The 17,147-nt window shown below is 46.5% G+C and overlaps 1 protein-coding gene across 2 annotated transcripts in view; it reads left to right on the forward strand.

The window, feature by feature from the left end:
- The first annotated feature begins 140 nt into the window (after nt 1-140).
- Nucleotides 141-17,147, forward strand: part of LOC110534415 (glutamate receptor ionotropic, kainate 5) — a 134,822-nt gene continuing 117,815 nt past the window's right edge. For both annotated transcript variants that reach the window (XM_036941605.2, XM_036941619.2), the window contains exons 1-2: nt 141-504; nt 778-920. The gene's annotated coding sequence lies outside the window, so the exon portion shown is untranslated. The remainder of the gene's footprint in view (nt 505-777; nt 921-17,147) is intronic.

Here is a 17,147-nt window from a genome sequence, read left to right on the forward strand (position 1 = left end):
TAGAAAACCTGAGAGAGAAACAGAGAGGGGGTGGGTGATGAGAAGGAGGGGGGAGGCAACAGAGTAGGAGGTAGCAGAGCGAGGGACAGAGGGAGGGACATAAGTAGGGAGGCAGTGCTGATTGGATTGGAGAGAGAGCTGAGAAGGTACGGGGATACTATTGAGCAAGGATAAAGCGAGAGAGAGAGAGAGAGAGGGTGAGTTAGTAAATGCTGTTTGCAGTCGAGTGTCGTGGAATCACAGCAAAGTACACTGGTAGCAGGGATAAAGAAAACCTTGAACTAACCAATTAATTAAGGAGAATAAGAGAACAGACACTACGGAGAGAAAAGAGAAGTGAGTCTGGTCTTTCATCCTCTTATCTGGGCATCAGACGGAGGAGAGGAGAGGAATCCAGAGAGAGGGGGAACGGATGATAACAGGGTGCTCATTCCTGTTTAACACCATTCTACCCGGAACAGACTGCAACATTGTTACATTGGGATTGTGTAAATGGTATACACGGTGAGCGTGTGTGTGTGTGTGTGTGTGTGTGTGTGTGTGTAAGCTATGCATGTGTGAGTGTCGCAGTATATTTTGCCATTTTTTTCAGGCAGAGATAGAGAGCAAGAGAAAGGGGATCATGGAAAGAGAGAGACAAAGAAAAATAAAGCCAGAAATTAGATAGAGGTTTGTGAGAGTTGATATTAAAGTGTTGGCCTCAGACCTGACTCTCTGTCTGTCTGTCTTTCTGTCTGTATGTGTGTGTGTGTGTGTGTCTGGCGTTTTCCTCTTCAGTGCCAGTGTGTGTGTCTGTGAGCTGATAATAGCTACCCTATTGGTATTCTGAGGAGGGAGCTCCAGGATCTCTCTCTGCTCCTACCCAGGATGGCATCACAGAGACGGGATTGTGCTCGCCTGTGGAGAGGCCACTGGAATAGGTGAGTGTCTATTCCTCATCTTCATCCTTTCGCTCTCTATCTTTCTCTCCCTCTTTTTCTCTTTCTCTCTCTCTAGCCATTTTCTCTATTTTCTTTTTTCAACCTCTCTCTCTCTCTCTCTCTCTCTCTCTCTCTCTCGCCCTTCTTTCTTGCTCTCTGTCTTGTTATCTCTCTCTCTCTCGAGCCCTTCTTTCTTGCTCTCTGTCTTGTTATCTCTCTCCCCTTTCTCTCGTTTGTCATTTAGCTACCCCATATGCATCCCTGATGAGTTTTTCCTCAATTTCCTTGCTTCCATTTCAGCATATTTCTACCTGTTTTCCCCTAAAGCTCTGCAATGTCTCCCTCCATCACTCCTTCTTTCAGTCCTCTTTTCGTCATCCATCCATCCTCCTCTCCTCCATGCAGACATAAACAGGCCTCTAGTGTGATGGATTTTTATCAAATCTAATGGCTCAATTCCATGTGTTGCTCTCCTCTCTGTCCCGCCCTCTCCCTTCCTCCTTGCCTCTTCCCCCCCTCTTCTTCTCCATCTCTCTGTCTCTCCACACTCTCCACATTCTGTTTGAATTGACACTCCGAGAAGACAAGGCAGTCTCTATATTGACACAGCCAGCACAGTAGCTGTAAAAGCTGTGGACATAGTCTCTGTGTTTTTCCACGATGACCATTCTACGCCTGTCTGTTGGTGTGCGCGTGCAAGCGTGTGTGATGCCAGAGAGGGCAGGCTGTGTGTTCTGTGGTGTTTGTGTCAAACAATTTGGTGAGAAATCAGCCAACAACACAGCCGTCCTCTCCTCTTCTTACACCTCCAACCCACCACCATGAGCCCAGCCAACAGCCTAGCACACTACATGCTCCTGTGGGTACTGGGCTGTCAGCGCGGGAACATCCACACATTTAGTATTGATTGGAACTGATACACTGAGTGGACTGTAATGTTTCACCTCAAATGGACCGTCTCTCCCCTGTGGCTGCATGCAGAGAGGAAGTGTCAGTTCGGCCTCTTTAACAGCTGACATAGGTTAGATAAGGGTTATAGTACTGGGAAGAGACAGAGATGTTTCATACAAGCTGTACTGATATAACTGTCACATGTCCAGTGTTGCAGGGTACATAGAATAGAATACACTCTTAGAAACAGGATAAGATTTGTTACAGTAGTGGTACCCTGTAAGGTAGGACCTTTGTAACTTCACTCTTAGGGATGTAATTGTACCCCAGTTCATACCTCAGATAGTACCTTTCTTACATATAGTCCACAGATACAAAAGCATGCTTTTAGAAAAGGTACATTTTGCCTTTGTAGCATTTCAGAAATGTACCTCTACCATAGACCACTTAAACTGGTACAACACTTTATACTAGATCAGTGGTTCCCAATCTTTTTATAGTCCCGAACCCCATCAAACATTCAACCTCCAGCTGCGTACCCCCTCTAGCACCAGGGTCAGCTGTACCCCCTCTAGCGCCAGGGTCAGCTGTACCCCCTCTAGCACCAGGGTCAGCGCACTCTCAAATGTTGTTTTTTGCCATCATTGTAAGCCTGCCACACACACACTATATGATACATTTATTAAACATAACAATGAGTGTGAGTTTTTGTCACAACCCGGCTCATGGGGAGTGACAAAGAGCTCTTATAGGACCATGGCACAAATAATAATATAATAATAATAAATATTTTTGCTCTTTATTTAACCATCTTACATATAAAACCTTATTTGTTACTCGAAAATTGTGAATAACTCATCACAGGTTAATGAGAAGGGTGTGCTTGAAAGGATGCACATAACTCTGCAATGTTATTGGAGAGAGTCTCAGTCTTAAATCATTTCCCACACACAGTCTGTGCCTGTATTTCGTTTCCATGCAAGTGAGGGCCGAGAATCCACTCTCACATAGGTACGTGGTTGCAAAAGGGCATCAGTGTCTTAACAGCGCGATTTGCCAAGGCAGGATACTCTGAGCGCAGCCCAATCCAGACATTTGGCAGTTGCTTCTGATTAAATATAATTTTCAGAACCGCTTGTTGCAATTTCATTGAGGCTCTCTTGTTCAGATATTGGTAAGTGGACTGGAGGCAGAGAATGAGAGGGATAACGAATCCAGTTGTTTGTGTTATCTATTCCGGGAAAGTACTTGCGTAATTGCGCACACAACTCGCTCATGTGCTTCACTATATTACATTTGACATTGTCCGTAAGCTTGAGTTAATTTGCACACAAAAAATCATACAATGATGGAAAGACCTGTGTGTTGTTAACGCAGAAAGAGAAGAGCTTTTTAATCATAGCCTTAATTTTGTCCCGCACATTGAATATAGTTGCGGAGAGTCCCTGTAATCCTAGATTCAGATCATTCAGGTGAGAAAAGACATCCCCCAGATAGGCCAGTCATGTGAGAAACTCATCATGCAAGCTTTCAGACAAGTGAAAATGATGGTCAGTAAAGAAAACTTTAAGCTCGTCTCTCAATTTAAAAATAAAAAAATGTGTCAATACTTTGCCCCTTGATAACCAGCGCACTTCTGTATGTTGTAAAGGCGTTACATGGTCGCTGCCCATATCAATGCATAATGCAGAATATACACGAGAGTTCAGGGGCCTTGCTTTAGCAAAGCTAACCATTTTCACTGTGGTGTTCAAAACGTCTTTCAAGCTGTCAGGCATTCCCTTGAAAGCAAGAGCCTCTTGGTGGATGCTGCAGTGTACCCAAGTGGCGTCGGGAGTAACTGCTTGCACGTGCGTTACCACTCCACTATGTCTCCCTGTCATGACTTTTGCACCATCAGTACAGATACCAACACATCTTGACCACCAAAGTCCATTTGATGTCGCAAAGCTGTCCAGTACTTTAAAATATCCTCTCCTGTTGTCCTGGTTTCCAGTGGTTTGCAGAAGACGATGTCTTCCTTAATTGGATCCCCATAAATGTAACGGACATATACCAGGAGTTGTGCCAGGCCCGCCATGTCTGTTTACTAATCCAGCTGTAACGCATAGAATTCACTGGCTTGTATGTGAAGCAGTGATTGTTTCAAAACATCTCCTGCCATGTCACTGATGCGTGGTGAAACTGTTGTTTGATGAAGACGTTGTCTGTATAGTTTTGTTGTCCTTTTCCCCCAGCATTGTCCCAGCCATATCCGTTGCAGCAGGAAGGATGAAGTCCTCCACAATAGTATGGGGCTAGCCTGTCCTAACCACTCGGTAGCTTACTATATAAGACGCTTCTAGCCCCTTCTTATTAATGGCATCTGTTGCTTTTATACATGTCTTATTACTCGAAGGTTGTCTTAATTGTCGCTTAAAAAAAACTCCTATGGCTTATTTTCCAAATTCCATGTTTTGTTTCTAAATGTCCGCGCAAGAGTGAAGCTTTCATCCAGTTGTGATATGCGGAATTCCGGTGAGAGAGTAACGGTTAATGTGATTGGATGTTAATATATTTGACTCGGCTACCTGTGTTTGACATTGTGTTGTTATTTAAGCACTAGATGGTTTCATTTAATTTCCGGCAGTGAAACGAGGCTACTCAGGCGAGAAAAAAACCTCACCCAAATGTATAGCCCCGTTAGAAAATATAAATGGACTGTTTGAAATTTGAAGATTTTTTTTATTGAACAAAATAATCAAATATTAACATATATATTTTATTTATTTTTTAAATTGTATTTTTTAAGTTTGAGTCACATTTCTATTTGGCATACCCCCAACAGCATTGCACGTACCCCAGTTTGGGAATACCTGTACTAGATTATCCGTACAGGTAGCGAACAGTACTATGCGACATCATTATGGGTACTTCTGAAGGTACATTATATGTATTTTGATCTTTTTGTACCTCAGGGAACACCCTAACCCTAACCCTAACCCTAACCGTACCCTTATTTCTAAGGGTTGGTGTTTTCACACTTGGTCCCTTTCAGCCAATTTTTGTAAACTCTGTGCTTTTTGCTTAATTTTTTAACTCAGACCCCTCAAAAGAGCCCCCGAAGCGAACCAAACTAAAACCATCTCAAGAGGTGGTCTGAGTTCGGTTTGCTTGAATTCCGCGGTCCGGATCCTTTTTTTAGGGCAATGTGAACACGAAGCCACCCAGGTTCACTTGTCATTATTCTCACATCACACACTAGACTACTGCAACAGCGTTTCCCCTGTCATAACCCCTCACACTAGACTACTGACATAACCCCTCACACTAGACTACTGCAACAGCGTTTCCCCTGTCATAACCCTCACACTAGACTACTGACATAACCCCTCACACTAGACTACTGCAACAGCATTTCCCCTGTCATAACCCCTCACACTAGACTACTGCAACAGCGTTTCCCCTGTCATAACCCTCACACTAGACTACTGACATAACCCCTCACACTAGACTACTGCAACAGCATTTCCCCTGACATAACCCCTCACACTAGACTACTGCAACAGCATTTCCCCTGTCATAACCCCTCACACTAGACTACTGCAACAGCGTTTCCCCTGTCATAACCCTCACACTAGACTACTGACATAACCCCTCACACTAGACTACTGCAACAGCATTTCCCCTGACATAACCCCTCACACTAGACTACTGCAACAGCGTTTCCCCTGTCATAAACCCTCACACTAGACTACTGACATAACCCCTCACACTAGACAACTGCAACAGCATTTCCCCTGTCATAACCCCTCACACTAGACTACTGCAACAGCGTTTCCCCTGTCATAAACCCTCACACTAGACTACTGCAACAGCGTTTCCCCTGTCATAACCCCTCACACTAGACTACTGCAACAGCGTTTCCCCTGTCATAACCGCTCACACTAGATTACTGCAACAGCATTTCCCCTGTCATAACCCCTCACACTAGACTACTGCAACACTGTTTCCCCTGTCATAACCCCTCACACTAGACTACTGCACCACTGTTTCCCCTGTCATAAACCCTCACACTAGACTACTGCAACACTGTTTCCCCTGTAATAACCCCTCACACTAGACTACTGCAACACTGTTTCCCCTGTCATAAACCCTCACACTAGACTACTGCAACAGCGTTTCCCCTGTCATAACCCCTCACACTAGACTACTGCAACACCGTTTCCCCTGTCATAAACACTCACACTAGACTACTGCAACAGCGTTTCCCCTGTCATAAACCCTCACACTAGACTACTGTCATAACCCCTCACACTAGACTACTGACATAACCCCTCACACTAGACTACTGACATAACCCCTCACACTAGACTACTGTCATAACCCCTCACACTAGACTACTGCAACACTGTTTCCCCTGTCATAACCCCTCACACTAGACTACTGCAACAGCATTTCCCCTGTCATAACCCCTCACACTAGACTACTGACATAACCCCTCACACTAGACTACTGACATAACCCCTCACACTAGACTACTGTCATAACCCCTCACACTAGACTACTGCAACAGCGTTTCCCCTGTCATAAACCCTCACACTAGACTACTGCAACAGCGTTTCCCCTGTCATAAACCCTCACACTAGACTACTGACATAACCCCTCACACTAGACTACTGACATAACCCCTCACACTAGACTACTGTCATAACCCCTCACACTAGACTACTGCAACAGCGTTTCCCCTGTCATAAACCCTCACACTAGACTACTGCAACAGCGTTTCCCCTGTCATAAACCCTCACACTAGACTACTGCAACAGCGTTTCCCCTGTCATAACCCCTCACACTAGACTACTGCAACAGCGTTTCCCCTGTCATAAACCCTCACACTAGACTACTGCAACAGCGTTTACCCTGTCATAACCCCTCACACTAGACTACTGCAACAGCGTTTCCCCTGTCATAAACCCTCACACTAGACTACTGCAACAGCGTTTCCCCTGTCATAACCCCTCACACTAGACTACTGCAACAGCATTTCCCCTGTCATAACCCCTCACACTAGACTACTGCAACACTGTTTCCCCTGTCATAACCCCTCACACTAGACTACTGCAACTGCTTTTCCCCTGTCATAACCCCTCACACTAGATTACTGCAACAGCATTTCCCCTGTCATAAACCCTCACACTAGACTACTGCAACACTGTTTCCTCTGTCATAACCCCTCACACTAGACTACTGCAACAGCGTTTCCCCTGTCATAACCCATCACACTAGACTACTGCAACAGCGTTTCCCCTGTCATAACCCCTCACACTAGACTACTGCAACACCGTTTCCCCTGTCATAAACCCTCACACTAGACTACTGCAACAGCGTTTCCCCTGTCATAAACCCTCACACTAGACTACTGCAACAGCATTTCCCCTGTCATAACCCCTCATACTAGACTACTGCAACAGCGTTTCCCCTGTCATAACCCCTCACACTAGACTACTGCAACAGCGTTTCCCCTGTCATAAACCCTCACACTAGACTACTGCAACAGCATTTCCCCTGTCATAAACCCTCACACTAGACTACTGCAACACTGTTTAACCTGTCATAAACCCTCACACTAGACTACTGACATAACCCCTCACACTAGACTACTGCAACAGCATTTCCCCTGTCATAACCCCTCACACTAGACTACTGCAACACTGTTTCCCCTGTCATAAACCCTCACACTAGACTACTGTCATAACCCCTCACACTAGACTACTGCAACAGCATTTCCCCTGTCATAACCCCTCACACTAGACTACTGCAACCGCGTTTCCCCTGTCATAAACCCTCACACTAGACTACTGCAACAGCGTTTCCCCTGTCATAAACCCTCACACTAGACTACTGCAACAGCGTTTCCCCTGTCATAAACCCTCACACTAGACTACTGCAACACTGTTTCCCCTGTCATAACCCCTCACACTAGACTACTGCAACAGCGTTTCCCCTGTCATAAACCCTCACACTAGACTACTGCAACACTGTTTCCCCTGTCATAAACCCTCACACTAGACTACTGTCATAACCCCTCACACTAGACTACTGCAACAGCGTTTCCCCTGTCATAAACCCTCACACTAGACTACTGCAACACTGTTTCACCTGTCATAAACCCTCACACTAGACTACTGTCATAAACCCTCACACTAGACTACTGCAACAACGTTTCCCCTGTCATAACCCCTCACACTAGACTACTGCAACAGCGTTTCCCCTGTCATAACCCCTCACACTAGACTACTGCAACGCTGTTTCCCCTGTCATAAACCCTCACACTAGACTACTGCAACAGCGTTTCACCTGTCATAAACCCTCACACTAGACTACTGTCATAAACCCTCACACTAGACTACTGCAACAGCGTTTCCCCTGTCATAACCCCTCACACTAGACTACTGCAACAGCGTTTCCCCTGTCATAACCCCTCACACTAGACTACTGCAACACTGTTTCCCCTGTCATAAACCCTCACACTAGACTACTGCAACACTGTTTCCCCTGTCATAAACCCTCACACTAGACTACTGTCATAAACCCTCACACTAGACTACTGCAACACTGTTTCCCCTGTCATAAACCCTCACACTAGACTACTGTCATAAACCCTCACACTAGACTACTGCAACACTGTTTCCCCTGTCATAAACCCTCACACTAGACTACTGTCATAACCCCTCACACTAGACTACTGTCATAACCCCTCACACTAGACTACTGTCATAACCCCTCACACTAGACTACTGTCATAACCCCTCACACTAGACTACTGTCATAACCCCTCACACTAGACTACTGACATAACCCCTCACACTAGACTACTGACATAACCCCTCACACTAGACTACTGCAACACTGTTTCCCCTGTCATAAACCCTCACACTAGACTACTGACATAACCCCTCACACTAGACTACTGCAACACTGTTTCCCCTGTCATAAACCCTCACACTAGACTACTGACATAACCCCTCACACTAGACTACTGCAACACTGTTTCCCCTGTCATAAACCCTCACACTAGACTACTGACATAACCCCTCACACTAGACTACTGCAACAGCATTTCCCCTGTCATAACCCCTCACACTAGACTACTGCAACTTCGTTTCCCCTGTCATAAACCCTCACACTAGACTACTGCAACAGCGTTTCCCCTGTCATAACCCCTCACACTAGACTACTGCAACAGCGTTTCCCCTGTCATAAACCCTCACACTAGACTACTGCAACAGCGTTTCCCCTGTCATAAACCCTCACACTAGACTACTGTCATAACCCCTCACACTAGACTACTGACATAACCCCTCACACTAGACTACTGTCATAACCCCTCACACTAGACTACTGCAACACTGTTTCCCCTGTCATAACCCCTCACACTAGACTACTGCAACACTGTTTCCCCTGTCATAACCCCTCACACTAGACTACTGCAACAGCATTTCCCCTGTCATAACCCCTCACACTAGACTACTGCAACAGCGTTTCCCCTGTCATAAACCCTCACACTAGACTACTGCAACAGCGTTTCCCCTGTCATAAACCCTCACACTAGACTACTGCAACAGCGTTTCCCCTGTCATAAACCCTCACACTAGACTACTGCAACACTGTTTCCCCTGTCATAACCCCTCACACTAGACTACTGCAACAGCGTTTCCCCTGTCATAAACCCTCACACTAGACTACTGCAACACTGTTTCCCCTGTCATAAACCCTCACACTAGACTACTGTCATAAACCCTCACACTAGACTACTGCAACAGCATTTCCCCTGTCATAAACCCTCACACTAGACTACTGCAACACTGTTTCACCTGTCATAAACCCTCACACTAGACTACTGTCATAAACCCTCACACTAGACTACTGCAACAGCGTTTCCCCTGTCATAACCCCTCACACTAGACTACTGCAACAGCGTTTCCCCTGTCATAACCCCTCACACTAGACTACTGCAACACTGTTTCCCCTGTCATAAACCCTCACACTAGACTACTGCAACAGCGTTTCACCTGTCATAAACCCTCACACTAGACTACTGTCATAAACCCTCACACTAGACTACTGCAACAGCGTTTCCCCTGTCATAACCCCTCACACTAGACTACTGCAACAGCGTTTCCCCTGTCATAACCCCTCACACTAGACTACTGCAACACTGTTTCCCCTGTCATAAACCCTCACACTAGACTACTGCAACACTGTTTCCCCTGTCATAAACCCTCACACTAGACTACTGTCATAAACCCTCATACTAGACTACTGCAACACTGTTTCCCCTGTCATAAACCCTCACACTAGACTACTGTCATAAACCCTCACACTAGACTACTGCAACACTGTTTCCCCTGTCATAAACCCTCACACTAGACTACTGTCATAACCCCTCACACTATACTACTGTCATAACCCCTCACACTAGACTACTGTCATAACCCCTCACACTAGACTACTGTCATAACCCCTCACACTAGACTACTGTCATAACCCCTCACACTAGACTACTGACATAACCCCTCACACTAGACTACTGACATAACCCCTCACACTAGACTACTGCAACACTGTTTCCCCTGTCATAAACCCTCACACTAGACTACTGACATAACCCCTCACACTAGACTACTGCAACACTGTTCCCCCTGTCATAAACCCTCACACTAGACTACTGACATAACCCCTCACACTAGACTACTGCAACAGCATTTCCCCTGTCATAAACCCTCACACTAGACTACTGACATAACCCCTCACACTAGACTACTGCAACAGCATTTCCCCTGTCATAACCCCTCACACTAGACTACTGCAACAGCGTTTCCCCTGTCATAACCCCTCACACTAGACTACTGCAACAGCGTTTCCCCTGTCATAAACCCTCACACTAGACTACTGCAACAGCGTTTCCCCTGTCATAAACCCTCACACTAGACTACTGTCATAACCCCTCACACTAGACTACTGACATAACCCCTCACACTAGACTACTGTCATAACCCCTCACACTAGACTACTGCAACACTGTTTCCCCTGTCATAACCCCTCACACTAGACTACTGCAACACTGTTTCCCCTGTCATAACCCCTCACACTAGACTACTGCAACAGCATTTCCCCTGTCATAACCCCTCACACTAGACTACTGCAACAGCGTTTCCCCTGTCATAAACCCTCACACTAGACTACTGCAACAGCGTTTCCCCTGTCATAAACCCTCACACTAGACTACTGCAACAGCGTTTCCCCTGTCATAAACCCTCACACTAGACTACTGCAACACTGTTTCCCCTGTCATAACCCCTCACACTAGACTACTGCAACAGCGTTTCCCCTGTCATAAACCCTCACACTAGACTACTGCAACACTGTTTCCCCTGTCATAAACCCTCACACTAGACTACTGTCATAAACCCTCACACTAGACTACTGCAACAGCATTTCCCCTGTCATAAACCCTCACACTAGACTACTGCAACACTGTTTCACCTGTCATAAACCCTCACACTAGACTACTGTCATAAACCCTCACACTAGACTACTGCAACAGCGTTTCCCCTGTCATAACCCCTCACACTAGACTACTGCAACAGCGTTTCCCCTGTCATAACCCCTCACACTAGACTACTGCAACACTGTTTCCCCTGTCATAAACCCTCACACTAGACTACTGCAACAGCGTTTCACCTGTCATAAACCCTCACACTAGACTACTGTCATAAACCCTCACACTAGACTACTGCAACAGCGTTTCCCCTGTCATAACCCCTCACACTAGACTACTGCAACAGCGTTTCCCCTGTCATAACCCCTCACACTAGACTACTGCAACACTGTTTCCCCTGTCATAAACCCTCACACTAGACTACTGCAACACTGTTTCCCCTGTCATAAACCCTCACACTAGACTACTGTCATAAACCCTCACACTAGACTACTGCAACACTGTTTCCCCTGTCATAAACCCTCACACTAGACTACTGTCATAACCCCTCACACTAGACTACTGTCATAACCCCTCACACTAGACTACTGACATAACCCCTCACACTAGACTACTGACATAACCCCTCACACTAGACTACTGCAACACTGTTTCCCCTGTCATAAACCCTCACACTAGACTACTGACATAACCCCTCACACTAGCTTACTGCAACACTGTTCCCCCTGTCATAAACCCTCACACTAGACTACTGACATAACCCCTCACACTAGACTACTGCAACACTGTTTCCCCTGTCATAAACCCTCACACTAGACTACTGCAACAGCGTTTCCCCTGTCATAAACCCTCACACTAGACTACTGTCATAACCCCTCACACTAGACTACTGACATAACCCCTCACACTAGACTACTGTCATAACCCCTCACACTAGACTACTGCAACACTGTTTCCCCTGTCATAACCCCTCACACTAGACTACTGCAACACTGTTTCCCCTGTCATAACCCCTCACACTAGACTACTGCAACAGCATTTCCCCTGTCATAACCCCTCACACTAGACTACTGCAACAGCGTTTCCCCTGTCATAAACCCTCACACTAGACTACTGCAACAGCGTTTCCCCTGTCATAAACCCTCACACTAGACTACTGCAACAGCGTTTCCCCTGTCATAAACCCTCACACTAGACTACTGCAACACTGTTTCCCCTGTCATAACCCCTCACACTAGACTACTGCAACAGCGTTTCCCCTGTCATAAACCCTCACACTAGACTACTGCAACACTGTTTCCCCTGTCATAACCCCTCACACTAGACTACTGCAACAGCGTTTCCCCTGTCATAACCCCTCACACTAGACTACTGCAACACTGTTTCCCCTGTCATAAACCCTCACACTAGACTACTGCAACACTGTTTCCCCTGTCATAAACCCTCACACTAGACTACTGTCATAAACCCTCACACTAGACTACTGCAACACTGTTTCCCCTGTCATAAACCCTCACACTAGACTACTGTCATAACCCCTCACACTAGACTACTGTCATAACCCCTCACACTAGACTACTGACATAACCCCTCACACTAGACTACTGACATAACCCCTCACACTAGACTACTGCAACACTGTTTCCCCTGTCATAAACCCTCACACTAGACTACTGACATAACCCCTCACACTAGCCTACTGCAACACTGTTCCCCCTGTCATAAACCCTCACACTAGACTACTGACATAACCCCTCACACTAGACTACTGCAACACTGTTTCCCCTGTCATAAACCCTCACACTAGACTACTGCAACAGCGTTTCCCCTGTCATAAACCCTCACACTAGACTACTGTCATAACCCCTCACACTAGACTACTGACATAACCCCTCACACTAGACTACTGTCATAACCCCTCACACTAGACTACTGCAACACTGTTTCCCCTGTCATAACCCCTCACACTAGACTACTGCAACACTGTTTCCCCTGTCATAACCCCTCACACTAGACTACTGCAACAGCATTTCCCCTGTCATAACCCCTCACACTAGACTACTGCAACAGCGTTTCCCCTGTCATAAACCCTCACACTAGACTACTGCAACAGCGTTTCCCCTGTCATAAACCCTCACACTAGACTACTGCAACAGCGTTTCCCCTGTCATAAACCCTCACACTAGACTACTGCAACACTGTTTCCCCTGTCATAACCCCTCACACTAGACTACTGCAACAGCGTTTCCCCTGTCATAAACCCTCACACTAGACTACTGCAACACTGTTTCCCCTGTCATAAACCCTCACACTAGACTACTGTCATAAACCCTCACACTAGACTACTGCAACAGCATTTCCCCTGTCATAAACCCTCACACTAGACTACTGCAACACTGTTTCACCTGTCATAAACCCTCACACTAGACTACTGTCATAAACCCTCACACTAGACTACTGCAACAGCGTTTCCCCTGTCATAACCCCTCACACTAGACTACTGCAACAGCGTTTCCCCTGTCATAACCCCTCACACTAGACTACTGCAACACTGTTTCCCCTGTCATAAACCCTCACACTAGACTACTGCAACAGCGTTTCACCTGTCATAAACCCTCACACTAGACTACTGTCATAAACCCTCACACTAGACTACTGCAACAGCGTTTCCCCTGTCATAACCCCTCACACTAGACTACTGCAACAGCGTTTCCCCTGTCATAACCCCTCACACTAGACTACTGCAACACTGTTTCCCCTGTCATAAACCCTCACACTAGACTACTGCAACACTGTTTCCCCTGTCATAAACCCTCACACTAGACTACTGTCATAAACCCTCACACTAGACTACTGCAACACTGTTTCCCCTGTCATAAACCCTCACACTAGACTACTGTCATAACCCCTCACACTATACTACTGTCATAACCCCTCACACTAGACTATTGTCATAACCCCTCACACTAGACTACTGTCATAACCCCTCACACTAGACTACTGTCATAACCCCTCACACTAGACTACTGACATAACCCCTCACACTAGACTACTGACATAACCCCTCACACTAGACTACTGCAACACTGTTTCCCCTGTCATAAACCCTCACACTAGACTACTGACATAACCCCTCACACTAGCCTACTGCAACACTGTTCCCCCTGTCATAAACCCTCACACTAGACTACTGACATAACCCCTCACACTAGACTACTGCAACACTGTTTCCCCTGTCATAAACCCTCACACTAGACTACTGACATAACCCCTCACACTAGACTACTGCAACAGCATTTCCCCTGTCATAACCCCTCACACTAGACTACTGCAACAGCGTTTCCCCTGTCATAAACCCTCACACTAAACTACTGCAACAGCGTTTCCCCTGTCATAACCCCTCACACTAGACTACTGCAACACCGTTTCCCCTGTCATAAACCCTCACACTAGACTACTGCAACAGCGTTTCCCCTGTCATAAACCCTCACACTAGACTACTGTCATAACCCCTCACACTAGACTACTGACATAACCCCTCACACTAGACTACTGTCATAACCCCTCACACTAGACTACTGCAACACTGTTTCCCCTGTCACAACCCCTCACACTAGACTACTGCAACACTGTTTCCCCTGTCATAACCCCTCACACTAGACTACTGCAACAGCATTTCCCCTGTCATAACCCCTCACACTAGACTACTGCAACAGCGTTTCCCCTGTCATAAACCCTCACACTAGACTACTGCAACAGCGTTTCCCCTGCCATAAACCCTCACACTAGACTACTGCAACAGCGTTTCCCCTGTCATAAACCCTCACACTAGACTACTGCAACAGCGTTTCCCCTGTCATAAACCCTCACACTAGACTACTGCAACAGCGTTTCCCCTGTCATAACCCCTCACACTAGACTACTGCAACAGCGTTTCCCCTGTCATAAACCCTCACACTAGACTACTGCAACAGCGTTTCCCCTGTCATAAACCCTCACACTAGACTACTGCAACAGCGTTTCCCCTGTCATAAACCCCTCACACTAGACTACTGCAACAGCGTTTCCCCTGTCATAACCCCTCACACTAGACAACTGCAACAGCGTTTCCCCTGTCATAAACCCTCACACTAGACTACTGCAACAGCGTTTCCCCTGTCATAACCCCTCACACTAGACTACTGCAACTGCTTTTCCCCTGTCATAACCCCTCACACTAGATTACTGCAACAGCATTTCCCCTGTCATAAACCCTCACACTAGACTACTGCAACACTGTTTCCTCTGTCATAACCCCTCACACTAGACTACTGCAACAGCGTTTCCCCTGTCATAACCCCTCACACTAGACTACTGCAACAGCGTTTCCCCTGTCATAACCCCTCACACTAGACTACTGCAACACCGTTTCCCCTGTCATAAACCCTTACACTAGACTACTGCAACAGCGTTTCCCCTGTCATAAACCCTCACACTAGACTACTGCAACAGCATTTCCCCTGTCATAACCCCTCATACTAGACTACTGCAACAGCGTTTCCCCTGTCATAACCCCTCACACTAGACTACTGCAACAGCGTTTCCCCTGTCATAAACCCTCACACTAGACTACTGCAACAGCATTTCCCCTGTCATAAACCCTCACACTAGACTACTGCAACACTGTTTCACCTGTCATAAACCCTCACACTAGACTACTGACATAACCCCTCACACTAGACTACTGCAACAGCATTTCCCCTGTCATAACCCCTCACACTAGACTACTGCGACACTGTTTCCCCTGTCATAACCCCTCACACTAGACTACTGCAACACTGTTTCCCCTGTCATAACCCCTCACACTAGACTACTGCAACAGCATTTCCCCTGTCATAACCCCTCACACTAGACTACTGCAACAGCGTTTCCCCTGTCATAAACCCTCACACTAGACTACTGCAACAGCGTTTCCCCTGTCATAAACCCTCACACTAGACTACTGCAACAGCGTTTCCCCTGTCATAAACCCTCACACTAGACTACTGCAACACTGTTTCCCCTGTCATAACCCCTCACACTAGACTACTGCAACAGCATTTCCCCTGTCATAAACCCTCACACTAGACTACTGCAACAGCGTTTCCCCTCTCATAAACCCTCACACTAGACTACTGCAACACTGTTTCACCTGTCATAAACCCTCACACTAGACTACTGTCATAAACCCTCACACTAGACTACTGCAACAGCGTTTCCCCTGTCATAACCCCTCACACTAGACTACTGCAACAGCGTTTCCCCTGTCATAACCCCTCACACTAGACTACTGCAACACTGTTTCCCCTGTCATAAACCCTCACACTAGACTACTGCAACAGCGTTTCACCTGTCATAAACCCTCACACTAGACTACTGTCATAAACCCTCACACTAGACTACTGCAACAGCGTTTCCCCTGTCATAACCCCTCACACTAGACTACTGCAACAGCGTTTCCCCTGTCATAAACCCTCACACTAGACTACTGCAACACTGTTTCCCCTGTCATAAACCCTCACACTAGACTACTGTCATAAACCCTCACACTAGACTACTGCAACACTGTTTCCCCTGTCATAAACCCTCACACTAGACTACTGTCATAAACCCTCACACTAGACTACTGCAACACTGTTTCCCCTGTCATAAACCCTCACACTAGACTACTGCCATAACCCCTCACACTAGACTACTGTCATAACCCCTCACACTAGACTACTGTCATAACCCCTCACACTAGACTACTGTCATAACCCCTCACACTAGACTACTGTCATAACCCCTCACACTAGACTACTGACATAACCCCTCACACTAGACTACTGACATAACCC

The sequence above is a fragment of the Oncorhynchus mykiss genome, chromosome 2 (assembly GCF_057628025.1).
Source record: "Oncorhynchus mykiss isolate SJ-2025 chromosome 2, ASM5762802v1, whole genome shotgun sequence".
NCBI lineage: Eukaryota > Metazoa > Chordata > Actinopteri > Salmoniformes > Salmonidae > Oncorhynchus > Oncorhynchus mykiss.